At 38.8% G+C, this 16,116-nt stretch overlaps 1 pseudogene; it reads right to left on the reverse strand.

Annotated features, from left to right (window-relative positions):
- Positions 1-1,060: 1,060 nt before the first annotated feature.
- The window catches only part of LOC124594508, a 40,939-nt pseudogene continuing 25,883 nt past the window's right edge, over positions 1,061-16,116 (reverse strand).

Genomic DNA, 16,116 nt, shown 5'->3' on the forward strand with positions numbered 1-16,116 from the left:
GTGTGCTTCCACAACCTAGCACGTGGTCTCCGTAACTGCGTGGTATTCTGTAAACTCCTGCTCTTTCCAGTGATTGTTAATCTTTCGTGGCCGAGCTAAGACATGTCATCGCTCATATGTGTTTGTACACTACGGCGATGTTCCATTTCTTCAGGATCTTCCCTACAGCGTCAGCTGCGTCTTTAATAAAGACAGGAAAACTTAGGCTTTTGGAGACAGTAGTACACCACTATGATCTTTACGTGTTGGTCTCAACACTTCTTTCAACAGATTAATAGAAGATATTCAGTAGCGCATGAACCAGATAATCCACTTCTGCATCGAGCTGCTCTGGTTCACAAATCTTCCTGACTCCCTCTATTTGCAAACGTTTCCATAACACTACACTACTGCTGCGGATGGTAATTTGAATCCCAGCGTAAGTAACGGTCCGTTCGTGAGTGCCCAAGCTACCATTTTATTTCATGAAGACTAGTGCAAGCAGAATTTTCATTAAATTTACATTAATTTGCCATTTGCCTCTCCCTGCTTGACGAGCTGAATCTTAGTACTAATTTTATTAAGGCGTATATGAAGACACTATCATTTCTCTTAGCCATTGTCTGCAAAACACGAAGGTATCGTTTACGTAAAACAGCCGGACGTTCGTTCTTTTTGACAGCGTTTCTCTGTGCCTGTTCTTAGAATTTTTCCATAAAAACGGTTGCTGGAATTGGGCTTAAGGAGCTCGTCATGGACATATCATCACCATCTTCAGCAGAGGCGAACAGTATAGGACTTTGTTGTACCAAATGTGAACTTATTCGCCTTAGCACAGACAACAGTTAAGACCACTGTGAGTTACGGTTGCTGATAGACACAGACAGGTCTTAAATAGTTTTAACCTGTAAGGAATTTTCGGAACAACGCGCACTCCGTACGGTGGACATTTAAAAATTCATTCTAGAAAGTCTTTCGCTCTTTGCATATAATGTGTACATATTGTCAATAAATTTTGTTTCACTAGATAACTGTTAACGTTTTATTACATAAATACAAAATATGTAAATGGTAGGTTCTTTTACTTCTGCGCCATTTTCTTAAAGCCCTCACGTAATTCTTTGAGGCTTTCTCCGTAGTTTGGGTGAGAACTTTCAACACGTGGAAGCCACTCCTTGATGTTAGGCTGCTTCGTAGGGTCAATTCCACTTTCTGGAACAAACTGAAATGAGAGATAACATCAGCACCCAAATAATTGTTGAACATAAGTATTTTGGTTGTCTAAATTAAATAATTTTTCTGAGTTTCATAGGAATTGTGCCTGGTGGTGTGACACACTTTAAGGATATTTCTGCTGAACTAAGGTGGGAAAGTTTCGACGACATCATCTGTTGCAACCACTCAGGGCGTTTGGAATCAAAATTAACTAGTTCGTATTAGATAGACTGATCGTATATTCTTAACTTCTTGAAAGTTGAATAGAAAGCTTTACGTTACCTCTAATGCCGACAAAGAATTAGCGACAGCGTAATCAGCAAGTGTGACTTGTCTCCAACTAGCCACTGTTTGCCATCGAGCATTCTGTTTAGGGTTTCCAGACCGTCAATAACTTTATCGATGCTGCTGGGATCCGTCCGTTCGCTATAAAATTTTGGCCGCTGTTGACAGGAAATTAACTTAAATGCAGATCTCAGTAACTGCAACGATATAGTAAGAACGTGGGTTCTAAAATGTACAAGACATAAAAATACACGGAAGGTACACAAAATGAGATACTGAAAGTAGAAAGACATTAATAATGTAACGTTTACATTATCCATTGTGTCCACAGAATCAACCACGTAACCGAAACGATTAAAACTGTAATTAAAGACGTGTTTAGCAATCCAACTAATGACGTATTTACTGTGGTTACAGCATAGTGAGTATGGTCTGGCGCAAAATACATAATCACATACGATAAGACATCATTCTTCGGACTGCAATTGATTCAAGGGGAAACTTGTTTTGTTTAGGCAAGGAAAAATCGAAGTTTAGAAAATTGATACTTAAAGAGGAAATCCACTATGAGGCCTTTTCTCCAAATACAACGTCTCCTGTTTCATTCAGAGTTGATTCAATGTTAAACATTAGTAGTACACCACAAACTATGGGAACAAAGTATAACGTTAATTAGGCTGTACCCCACCACTACTACGAAATGAATATGTATAAAGTAACTCTGAGATCAATAATGAAATCTTCACTGCTCCAACTGAAGGCCGAGACTTGAATAATTAAACCTAGTGATTATCGACTTCCAACAGGCAGGAGGGGAGATGGGGCCGTGTTTTGCTAAAGCCCGTTTTTCGAGTCTTTGCTCAAAATCGACTACCCTTGATTTGAGCGCGTCACGTGACTGCATGTAAGTCAGCCGCCAATCACGTCGCTAGTGGGTTGGTGACGTCAATTACAATGTGGCTGTGGTGAGTGTGTTGTCCTAAAATGCATAGCATGCCACAGATTGCGCATGCTCACAGAAAGGAGATTGTTGTATCAGTTGCTAGCTTGACAGTGAACATTCAGTTCCACATTCGACAGGGTACTCTGCAATTGTAACAAATGATCTGATGATGGGTAGCTGGTTCGCCACCAGTCATATGAAAACAAAGGAGAGAGATATGGCGACTGAACTTGGGTACTTTCTTAAAATTAAGGTCATTTATCGAAAGAAAACCATGGAACTAAAAGTAAAAGTATGTCATTTTCCTTTTCTCATTTTGACGATACTAAACAAAAACAGAATGTGATTTGTTTCTTTGTACGAACGGCAATAATGCGATACTTACGAGAACATTCAAAATTCTGTTGTACAAATCTTGACCAAAAAACAGCCTCTGGTCGACAAGAACACGTTTGTCGACAGCCTTCGGGTAGAGAGAGTCATCCTTCGCGTACTTTGAGATGAGGTACATGGCAATAGCACGGCTGTTAACAGACCACCAAATTATTAGAAACATATAGGCTAAGACATAAATTCTATGCTGTCGCCGCACATTCAGGTACATAGTGAGATCGTGATGTTAATTTATTACGTCTGTATGATTCGCTACCGAATATCTAAACAAACATTCTGTGAATGTCTCTCTGAAGGCGAGAAGTTTCATACAACTTGTTTCAGCAGCAGGCTTTAGATTATTAGTTCTATCATCTTGCGGTAAGGTAACCATAATTACAATGACATCACGACAGTAAGCCGTCTATGAAGTCAACTGGTGTTGACAAATAGCCCTAAGCTGCAACCATCTGCTGATTATGTGTCTCAGCTGGAAACCAAAAATGTTGACTCACAGCGAAATTATTTATACAAGACAACTGCTTAGTATCCTGTAACTGTAACTGATGTATCAACAACTTGCATCAGGCATAAAACCTGCAATATTTTGTGAATGATTCAGCACACACACACACACACACACATATATATATATATATATATATATATATATATACAAGACTTTCAGCAAATGACAGTATACAGAGTGAAACGTAAATTTGAATTGCGGGCAAATGTTGTAGATGTACACGTTTCGTAATTTAAATGCTAATCTAAGAGGAACTAATATCAACATAAAATCAAAGGAACAAGGGATGGGAACAGTTTTTCAGCGTTGGTTTTTCAGCGTTGTACGAGAGAGGAGTAAAGGCGTATGCTGGGCTGGTTGGTGGAATGACACATGAAAGGCACGAAATGATACAGTAAAGGGCACTAAGTACTTATTATCATTGCGTAATGTGGAATAAACTGAGACAGATGCAGTTGAAGGGGCGAGACCAGTAATGGTTTTTTGGAAACTGGCTGATGACAAGGTGAGCGCGAACTAAGTGAACGAACAGTACAAAACGTTAAGAATCAATCATCTATGTGGAAGCTGGTTTAAAGTGAGTAATTAAACTGTGGGGCACAGAATTTTGAAATGTGGTTCATAATCAACAAGCCATCGCCGAGTTTATTCCAGTAAAAACTGAATATGCGATCTATAGGGTCGTCAGAACCCAACGGCCTTGCTGCAGTGGTAACACCGGTTCCCATCAGATCACCGAAGATAAGCGCTGTCGGCCTTGGCTAGCACTTGGATGGGTGACCATCCGGTCTTCCGAGCGCCAAGACGGGTGCGCTCAGGCCTTGGCGCAAACTGAGCAGCTACTTGACAGGTCTCGGAAACTGAGACACGGCCGGGAGAGCAGTGTGCTGACCACATGCCCCTCCATATCCGCATCCAGTAGTAGTAGTGGTCAGAAACAGTCTGAAAAGTTTGTAAGGGTGTTGAAGGGTAGACTTTTTTTTTTTTTTTGTAATCAGTCTACTGACTGGTTTGATGCGGCCCGCCACGAATTCCTTTCCTGTGCTAACCTCTTCATCTCAGAGTAGCACTTGCAACCTACGTCCTCAATTATTTGCTTGATGTATTCCAATCTCTGTCTTCCTCTACAGTTTTTGCCCTCTACAGCTCCCTCTAGTACCATGGAAGTTGTAAGGGGTCCGTAGGCCCTTACTACAAATTTGCACTCGGCACAGGACGATAGGGCGAACAATCGATTGTGTCGTGTTGCGAGAGCGAGTGTAGAGTTGAACCAGTGCCATGTTGCGGGTAGAGATGTGTGGAGGCCAGTTGTTGTAATGCAAGGCTTTAACGACAAAGGGAGTTGCCATCGCCGTGGTTTAACCCCTTTGTACTAGAATAATACCGGGAAAGTGAAGAAGTATAATTACGAGAGTGATCAGTGATATTTCTAGTGCCGATATTTTGGTTTCGCGTCTACCGCGCCGGCATCACTTTGGATTGCAGTATTGGATTGCAGTGTTGGATACAGTGATGAATTAGCGTGTGACGATAATGGAAAATGAAGAAGCCTGTGCTGAGATTAGCCGTAATTAGATATGTATGACGAAGGCAGTGGCTGTCTCCTCCTTTTTGTGTTTTTGAGACGAATATAGGTTCGTAATTAGTGAAACTCTGTTGGTGTTTTCCTTGTTACCAGACATTTCATTATTGCAGCATTTGAGAAGGACGAACTGGAAAGTAACAACTTCCGTAGCAGTCAATTCCGATTGCCAGCCCCATTAGGTACACGGTCACATTAATAATAATTATTGGGCTGCTATTCGATCAGATCAGGTCGGGATAAATAAACGGAGGTGTTACAAAGTCATTCCCTCATGTCTTAGCAGATGTCATATCATCCTGTCCCTTCTCCTTATCAGTGTTTTCCACATATTCTTTTCCTCTCCGATTCTGCGTAGAGCCTCCTCATTCCTTACCTTATCAGTCCACCTAATTTTCAACATTCGTCTATAGCACCACATCTCAAATGCTTCGATTCTCTTCTGTTCCGGTTTTCCCACAGTCCATGTTTCACTACCATACAATGCTGTACTCCAGACGTACATCCTCAGAAATTTCTTCCTCAAATTAAGGCCGGTCTTTGATATTAGTAGACTTCTCTTGGCCAGAAATGCATTTTTTGCCATAGCGAGTCTGCTTTTGATGTCCTCCTTGCTCCGTCCGTCATTGGTTATTTTACTGCCTAGGTAGCAGAATTCCTTAACTTCATTGACTTCGTGACCATCAATCCTGATGTTAAGTTTCTCGCTGTTCTCATTTCTACTACTTCTCATTACCTTTGTCTTTCTCCGATTTACTCTCAAACCATACTGTGTACTCATTAGACTGTTCATTCTGTTCAGCAGATCATTTAATTCTTCTTCACTTTCACTTAGGATAGCAATGTCATCAGCGAATCGTATCATTGATATCCTTTCACCTTGTATTTTAATTCCACTCCTGAACCTTTCTTTTATTTCCATCATTGCTTCCTCGATGTACAGATTGAAGAGTAGGGACGAAAGGCTACAGCCTTGTCTTACACCCTTCTTGATACGAGCACTTCGTTCTTGATCGTCCACTCTTATTATTCCCTCATGGTTGTTGTACATATTGTATATGACCCGTCTCTCCCTATATCTTACCCCTGCTTTTTTCACAATCTCGAACAGCTTGCACCATTTTATATTGTCGAACGCTTTTTCCAGGTCGACAAATCCTATGAAAGTGTCTTGATTTTTCTTTAGCCTTGTTTCCATTATTAGCCGTAATGTCAGAATTGCCTCTCTCGTCCCTTTACTTTTCCTAAAGCCAAACTGATCGTCACCTAGCGCATTCTCAATTTTCTTTTCCATTCTTCTGTATATTATTCTTGTAAGCAGTTTCGATGCATGAGCTGTTAAGCTGATTGTGCGATAATTCTCGCACTTGTCAGCTCTTGCCGTCTTCGGAATTGTGTGGATGATGCTTTTCCGAAAGTCAGATGGTATGTCGCCAGACTCACATATTCTACACACCAACGTGAATAGTCGTTTTGTTGCCACTTCCCCCAATGATTTTAGAAATTCTGATGGAATGTTATCTATCCCTTTTGCCTTATTTGACCGTAAGTCCTCCAAAGCTCTTTTAAATTCCGGTTCTAATACTGGATCCCTATCTCTTCTAAATCGACTCCTGTTCCTACTTCTGTCACATCAGGCAAATCTTCACCCTCATAGAGGCTTTCAATGTATTCTTTCCACCTATCTGCTCTCTCCTCTGCATTTAACAGTGGAATTCCCGTTGCACTCTTAATGTTACCACCGTTGCTTTTAATGTCGCCAAAGGTTGTTTTGACTTTCCTGTATGCTGAGTCTGTCTTTCCGACAATCATATCATTTTCGATGTCTTCACGTTTTTCCTGCAGCCATTTCGTCTTAGCCTCCCTGCACTTCCTATTTATTTCATTCCTCAGCGACTTGTATTTCTGTATTCCTGATTTTCCCGGAACATGTTTGTACTTCCTCCTTTCATCAATCAACTGAAGTATTTCTTCTGTTACCCATGGTTTCTTCGCAGCTACCTTCTTTGTACCTATGTTTTCCTTCCCAACCTCTGTGATGGCCCTTTTTAGAGGTGTCCATTCCTCTTCAACTGTACTGCCTACTGCGCTATTCCTTATTGCTGTATCTATAGCGTTAGAGAACTTCAAACGTATCTCGTCATTCCTTATTACTTCCGTATCCCACTTCTTTGCGTATTGATTCTTCCTGACTAATGTCTTGAACTTCAGCCTACTCTTCATCACTACTATATTGTGATCTGAGTCTATATCTGCTCCTGGGTACGACTTACAATCCAGTATCTGATTTCGGAATCTCTGTCTGACCACGATGTAATGTAATTGAAATCTTCCCGTATCTCCCGGCCTTTTCCAAGTATACCTCCTCCTCTTGTGATTCATGAACAGGGTGTTCGCTATTACTAGCTGAAACTTGTTACAGAACTCAATTAGTCTTTCTCCTCTTTCATTCCTTGTCCCAAGCCCATATTCTCCTGTAACCTTTTCTTCTACTCCTTCCCCTACAACTGCATTCCAGTCGCCCATGACTATTAGATTTTCGTCCCCCTTTACATACTGCATTACCCTTTCAATATCCTCATACACTTTCTCTATCTGTTCATCTTCAGCTTGCTACGTCGGCATGTTGAAAGGCTACACTGAGTCACAGCGCCAGAGATTGCGCCAAAGAGTTTTATTCCGCCGCCTCCACTGGCAGTGCTGGTTCAGAAGTTGTGGTGGTTAGTGCTTTGCTGAGAGGATGTTGATGGCTGTACTATTTGAGGCCATGTCGTGTGCAGTTGTTTTGATGGGCTATACAGCAGATGTTGTTCGAATGGAGATGTTGTAATGATCAAAGTGTATTTTTAGTCAATATATATGAAGGTAAAAAACATTTTTTAAATTTTTTTTTTAAATTTCCTGACTAACAATGCCTCTTGGTCACAGGTTCAGTCAACAAAGCATCTGGCTTGTGTTCATGTATTAGACTGTAATTCGGGTTTCTATATTCAATAATAGTATTTCAGTTTTATTTAATTAATTCAGTGTAAATGGTATTTAAAATATCTTGTCTTATTGAGGAAGAACCATGCCAGATGTGTACGTTGAATCACACTACCACACACAGAACAGTTACACTTGTGCTTTGATGTTCGTAGTTTTTGTTTCGTAGCTTTTATAGTTGCTGGGGACTTCATTAATTAATTGTGGTAACGGAAATTTCCTTTCATTCTTTGTTGTTATTCTATGCGGTCAGATTGCGTACTAATGCTAGTCAGGGCTAACCGTTTACGAGACCTTGTAGCCGGACATACAGCGACTAAAATTAAAAATATTTGCATTCTAAATAATTAAGCCACCATGTACGTGGCGACCGCTGCTTCGGATCGTCCTTGGAATTCTTTTGATAGTAAAAATAGCAGACAGTAGTATTGTTGTAGTAATTTGTAGTTTAGTAATTGTAGTCTATATTGCATGTGTAGATTTGGTAATGAACATTTGTAGTTGTCTTGTCTTTCTTCTAATGGTATTTTTGCAGAATTTAATTTTTGATGTCTTGTATACGCATTTGACAATTTTGTGCAATTATGAAGATTTCAATTGTTCGTTAATCGTGTTTGAGGGAAGCATTTCATGTGAATGGTATTGTTGGTGATAAAGTGTCATATTGTGTGTAATTTTCGTATAGTGACGAGTTTTGTATGTTTTGTTAATGATTACGCGATTGATGAAAAAGGCAAAAATGATGGATAGTGAGAATGACGAAATTGTTAACATGGCGAACTCGCCAACACAGGAGAACAGTATGATGAATAGTGAAGTAGAAAACAATTTAATAAGTCGGGAAAATAGTCCGGAACCAGTTCAAAATTTTTACAAACAAAAAACTTTCAGATACGAGATTAACGATGGAAGATTCTGGAATAGTATCGAACACAGATAGATTTGCTGCTATGACGAAAGAAGCTCGTTTTGCGGGAAATGTTAGGGGTGAAAAGAATTTCGAACCAGTTAATATGGAGTAGTTGATGAGTGCAATGTTAAATTTGGGATCTGAATTAAAAACAGTGGGATCACAAATAGGAACAATTAAAACTGATATGGGAACAATGGAAACACAGTTAAGATCTGAATTATAAACAGTGGGATCACAAACAGGAACAATTAAAACTGATATGGGAACAATGGAAACACAGTTAAGATCTGAATTAAAAACAGTGGGATCACAAATAGGAACAATTAAAACAGAGATGGAAACAATGGAAACACAGTTAGACTCACGAATAGGGACATGTTTCAAAAACATGAAAGATGAATTGAAGAAAGAAATTAGAGAAGAAGTACAACCGATTTTGAATTCTCACAATAATAGATTAATTGCAATAGAAATTAGACAAAAGGAACAGGATAGAGAACAGGAAGAAAGAGATCGCGTGATAGTACAAAAATTTTCAGAATTAAATTTACAACGTGCACACGACAAGGAAGAAATATTTGAGAGAATCGAGGAATCCGTACCAAATGACAGAATAAATAACCTAACACAACAATATGAACAGTTAACTACTAAATGTGTCAATACTGAAACCCGAGTCGCGACACTTACGGAAGACGTAAATAAACAGATACAAAAAATAGGTGACTTAACGGAAAGAGTTGAGGAGATTTCAGATAAATTGAGAAATCTTAGTTTACATGGGGACAGAGATTCAGATGATACAGCTCCATTGCCATTTGCAGAAACAGAAGAGTACCAGAACATAAATAAACATGTCGAAAATCAGGGAAAATTTAATGTATGCGTTAAAAGGGAATTTGAGGCATTACGAAAGCAAGTCAAACAAATTGAAGGCGAAATCGTAGGAAAAGACAACAGAAGAAATTTAGAATCACAGGTAGCAGAGGGCTTTGAAGAAAATAATTTATTTCATTTACGAGATGCAACAAGAGAGCGCCAGGCGCGCGAACTTGACAATAATCGACATTCGGACTGGGACAGACGCGGTAGGTCTTTGTCGCCACGAGGAGAAAACTTTGACTATAAACACTTTTTAACTGTTCGGAAATTTAAGATCTTTCGCAATTCTAAGAATGACATACATCCATGTTCATGGTTAGATCAATTTATGTACGCACTTCCACCAAATTGGCCACTAAGTCACAAACTGGAATTTAAGTGCGGCTATTTAAGTCCTCAGGGGATTCGCTACACTAAGTGAATATGTGCCGTAGTGTGCACAGGGCCCTGAGCTGTAGTGGTGCTATTTACCTTTTAGTTTTCTGCACTGCTGCCTTCTCTTTTACTATTCTTTGTATCTATCAGAACAACTCTTCAACTATCAATCTATCTAGAAAAGGACTCGGTAAAGAATAACTAGATATGACTATTTTACCCAAAAGTGATTTCGGAAATTACCGTTTGGAATTACTGTATCTTCAGTGTACCTGTTTGTCATCGTAACAATATTACTTCATATGTTGACGATATTCTTATTGCTAAACGTTCTTGGAGTGAGCATAACAAAATTTTGGATTTATTATTACGTATTTTTGCAAGAGATGGCATTACAGTGAACTTGGAAAAATCTGAATTTGGTCGTTCTCAGGTGAAATTCCTTGGTCGTATTATTTCTACAGAAGGTATTCTTCCTGATGCAGAGAAACTAGACGCTATTCGTAATTATGCTGTTCCTGCCACAAAACGTGATGTTCGTAGTTTCCTTGGTGTCTGAAATTTTCTTAGACGCTTTGTTAGATTGGACGATTTGGCCACACCTCGTTTATGTGAACTATCTGGAAAGAATTCTAATTGGTGTTGGGATGAGGAAGCTCAATCAGAATTTGAACAACTTCGTGATGCTTTAGTTGCTGCTCCACTTCTTTCACATCCGGATTTATCTAAAGATTTTTGTTTGGCGACGGACTCATCATACAAAGGCCTAGGTGCACACTTATTTAAAGAGATAGAAGAAAACGGCGTTGTAGTACAGAAAACTATTGCATTTGGAAGTCGTGTTCTCTCTAAATCAGAAAAGAATTATTCGATTAGGGAATTTGAAGCCTTGGCTGTTGTATGGGCTTTCACAAAATTTCGCATATTTTTGTATGGGAGACATACCAAGGTTCACACCGATCATCGAGCTCTGGAATTTCTTATGTCAACAAAATTAACACATGGAAGATTGTCACGATAGGCGCTGTATCTACAGGAATTTGATTTTAGTATTGTTTACATACAGGGTTCTTCAAATATTATTGCTGATGCTTTATCACGTGCACCTATGAGTTTGAAACAAAGTGCTGAAGAGGACTGCAAAAAAAATAATTATTGTTTGATGTATATTCAAAGCGTTGCGTTCGAAAATTTTATTTCGTCTTCGCTCCAGGACATCGCTAAGGATCAAAATAAGGATCCATTCTGGAAGGACATTAAGGAGAAGTGAAGGAGAAAGGAAAGCGTAGCGATTAGACAGTATTATTTAGTTCGCAATGATATTCTTTTTAAACGAAAATCGGTCGACAACTCTGTTTGGTTAGTTTGTATTCCTGATGAGTGGGTTAATAAATTGATTTGGTATACACATTTCAGTTATGCACACTTTGGTCCCAGAAAATGCTTTCATAAATTACGAGAAAATTGCTACTTCAGTAATATGGAAAAACGTATCCGATCTGTTCTTGCCAAATGCAAATTATGTCAAAAAGCTAAGCCTCCAACTATTTCTCACAGAGCATCGTTGTTTCCTATCATTCCAGCGAAATTAAAGGACATGGCTGCAGTCGATTTGTTCGGTCCAGTGGTTCGTTCTACTAATGGTTTTGCGTACATTTTGGTAGCAGTGGAATTGACATCAAAATATGTGTGTTTTACACCTTTACGCAAAGCAACAGCTCGTTCAGTATCTAATGCTTTCATCAAACATTTTCTTAAAGAAGTGGGTCATGTTGATAAGGTTATATCAGATAATGGGTCACAGTTTCGCTCTAAAATTTGGCTTCGTAAGATTAAACCAATTTTCATTTCAATTGTTCACCCTCAATCTAATGCTTCAGAGAGATGGATGAAGGAAATCAATAAATTGTGTCGACTTTATTGTCATCAGAATCACATAGCGTGGGATCAGTATCTTCATATTTTTGAAAACATTCTGAATGAACTTCCTAATGATTCAACTTCTTTACCGCCTATATTGATATTAAAAAAAAAAAGCACCGACAAATCGCATTTATGAAATAGTTCCTTTTCCGCCTACACGGAAATTGCGGCATTCTGAAGTTGTGAACCTGGCTCTGCAAAATATTGCATCTGCGGCTGCTAGAAGAGAGAAATCAGCTAAACGTCCTGGTCGTTTAAAAACCTTGTCAGTTGGTGAAAAGGTCTTAATTAAGTCTCATCGTTTGTCTCACAGAGGAAAAGGCTTGTGTCGCAAATTTTTTCTGCTTAATAACGGTCCATGCAGAGATCGCAAAATTATTCAAGATAACACTGTCGAAGTAGAAACTCTTAAATCACGGCGCTCTAAGGGAGTACATCATATATCGAACGTTAAAATTTTTGTGGAATGACATAATTTTGAGAAACTAACAGTTACACGTAAACACACGGAGAGTCCACGGCTACCGCGCCTTGTTCCGGCGGCGGCACATACTCAAAGCAACAGTCAAGTCTGCGCGGCGCGCAAGGCAGTCGTTGACCGCAAACAATTACTTCCTACGTCACGCGTACCTACAGCTGATCCAGCGCTCAGTGCGAATGCACTGACAGCCGTAAACAAATACACAGTCTAATTTCTCCGAATAAATTCAGTATAAAGCTATAGTGACTTGATAAATTATGTTATTAACGTTCAGTATTTTTCAGGATACAGTTGTATAAAATATTTAAGACCTTCAGGTAAATTCTGTGTGTGTCCGACGTTAAGAGGACTTGCTATCGAGAAAATTTCAGGAAGAATGCAATTTCGAAGAAGAAAGTAATAAACTAAAAAGGTAATTGTTAATTGAGTTTATTTTTCAGGTAACATATTTCCACTTGGTACGTACTTTAGACGTAATTTGCTGCTCGCGATTATGTGATTCATACTTCGTGTTAACTGATATTGACAATGATTGAGTAATGAACAGGGTTGTTACTAGTGTATATTATGCATCGCTTGGCTGCACTGCTTTTTCACTGATGTAATATTTTTCTATTATGTGCCTGCTGTGCTTATTTATTTAAATTATAATTGTCACCTGATTAATTGTGCTGATGTGGTTATGTATGTAGGTTACACTTTGTGATTTATCTGCTTGCGCCTTCATGTTTACTTATTAAGATTACATATGAACATTTATTTGCTTATGCTGATATGATGCTAATGACCTGTTTATTATGTAAGATACATATTTGCTGCTTTGCGTATGGATTGCATATTTATACATTTCTGTTTTGTTGTCATAACTACTCTTTAATTTGGTATATAGAAATGCTGATATGCGGTGTACGAACATGGAGTTTAGGTCACACTATGGTATTAATTATAGATTGTTCGCTTGGCAGAGCCTCGTTATAGGGATTGTGGTACATCCACTTGTTGACATTCAGTTATCTACTGGTACATTTACTCGCTATTGCATGTTTTGCTTACGCTCAGTGCTTTATATTTTAAGATAAGAAAATGAACTGCTATAATTCTACGAACGACATTGGTACAAGAAACTTCATTGAAGTCACATGAGCTAGAGGTTTTATGGAAGCTGTATAAATTTATCCTAATAGGAAGGAAGCTAACGACTTGACATACCAACACTAGGTTTAGACCATTGACAGTTATTACACTGCATTCTTCGTGAGCAATTGAAATAGCGAGTGACACTTGACACAAGAAATACTCCACATGTTTGCTTCTGTTTTGCCATGATTCTTGAAGTGGTGTACACACTGTGAAATATTACGATCATTCACACTCCGTACTCGTACTTACTTACTGAGAGTTATTCAAACTAAAGGCTGTTAGAGGTCATGTATGCATTTCTTTTATTTAATGATGGATAAGGTAACCACAATGTATTTTATAATTCATAATGAGTAGAAGATTTGGGTCAGATGGATTACACAGAGGTTGTGTGCGGACATTGTGTCTTCAGATTGTATGGGATGATGAATTGAAGTTTGCACTAGAATTTTATCTGTACTTGTTCGAGGAGACTGACTAGAGGAAAGAGTTGTTATGGAAGTGAAATGATATTGGCGATAAGGTTTATATGTGTCGACGTATTGAAGAGGTATTATTGAGGTATTGAGATTGTGTGAAGTTGGTGATTATTGGAGTTTTGGTGGACAAGAGGTAAGGTAAATGATATTGATGATAAGGTTTATATGTATCAACGTAAGAGGTATTATTGAAGTATTAAGATTATGTGATGCTGATGATTATTGCAGTTTTGGTGGATAAGAGATAAAGTAAGTGAGGAGAATTTTTCTTTTGTTGGTTTATATGGAACAAGGAGGATTGAGATGGCAGACTAGAACACTCAAGTGGAAGGAAGATTGTCTACACACACACTTTGTTAAATCACTAAGCAGTATATACTTTTTTTTGGAGAGAGGAAGCATTTGCATATCTGGGCACACTGACAGTTGTTCAGAAACCGTACATTTTGATTTGGCTTGGCAAACATTGGTCTTAACATGATGACTATGACGTTGACTAACTATTATTGACTGTTATACACTGTTGCCACTACTACTTGATACACATGTCGAACATTAAATCTTTGACAGAATTGCATTTACACAATTAACACTATTCAATTACACAGTAGTACTTAAATGTGGATGAAAGATGAGCGAGTGTGTTTTGTGTGTTTTCCCTTCCTAATCCCAAATAATTGGTACCGACCTATCTCATAAATATTATTTTACTTGTTTGTTGTGGCTTGCACTGACATCCATAAATATTATAGGTTTACTGTTATTTGTGTATTGTAATAGTTAATATGACAACTATCTGATATCATTTGTGTGTTTATTACAATTTGTATGTTTAGTGTAAGAGAATTAATAATGATTTTGTAAAAGCAATTGTGTGTGCATTCAATCTGTTGTTCATGCCTGCACCTGTTCAACATTAATGGGTGCCACTTAGAAATGTTTAATTTCTGCTGATGAACTCTGATGAACTGTCTGATTAGTGATAGTGAATATTATGGACTGTTACCTGCACTTGTTCAACATGATGGGTGCCACTTGGAAATGTTTAATTTCTGCTGATAAACTCTGATGAACTGCCTGATTAGTGATAGTGAATATTATGAACTGTTACCTGCACTTGCTTAACATTGCTGGGTGCCACTGATGGAACTACTTCTACTGAGATGATGTCACTTGTTGCTGTCTGCACCTGTTCAACATTGCTAGGTGCCACTGATGGAATTGCTTCTACTGAAATGATGTCACTTGTTGCTGTCTGCACATGTTCAACATTGCTGGGTGCCATTGATGGAACTGCTTATACTGAAATTATGTCACTGTTGGTGTCTGCACCCGCTCAACATTGCTGGATGCCACTGATGGAACTGCTTCTACTGAAATAATGTCACTTGTTGGTGTCTGCACCTGTTCAACATTGCTGGATGCCACTGATGGAACTGCTTCTACTGAAATAATGTCACTTGTTGGTGTCTGCACCTGTTCAACATTGCTAGGTGCCACTGATGGAACTGCTTCTACTGAAATGATGTCACTTGTTGCTGTCTGCACCTGTTCAACATTGCTGGATGCCACTGATGGAACTGCTTCTACTGAAATAATGTCACTTGTTGGTGTCTACACCTGTTCAACATTGCTGGATGCCACTGATGGAACTGCTTCTACTGAAATAATGTCACTTGTTTGTGTCTGCACCTGTTCAACATTGCTGGATGCCCCTGATGGAACTGCTTCTACTGAAATGATGTCACTTGTTGTTGTCTGCACCTGTTCAACATTACTGGGTGCCACTGATGGAACTGCTTCTACTGAAATAAGGTCACTTGTTGGTGTCTGCACCTGCTCGCCATTTGTGGGTGCCACTGTTGGAGCTGTTTAAATACTGCTGATTAAATATTATGAGACTGCTATTTGCATCTGTTGACCATTGCTTGGTGCTACTGTTGGAACTGTCAACTACTCTGAGAAGTGCTACGTGTTTATTGAACTATTGAAAAGATTTTGTGTGAATATTTGTATAAACTGATTTTTTGTGT

This window comes from Schistocerca americana, chromosome 2, assembly GCF_021461395.2.
Source record: "Schistocerca americana isolate TAMUIC-IGC-003095 chromosome 2, iqSchAmer2.1, whole genome shotgun sequence".
Taxonomy (NCBI): Eukaryota; Metazoa; Arthropoda; class Insecta; order Orthoptera; family Acrididae; genus Schistocerca; species Schistocerca americana.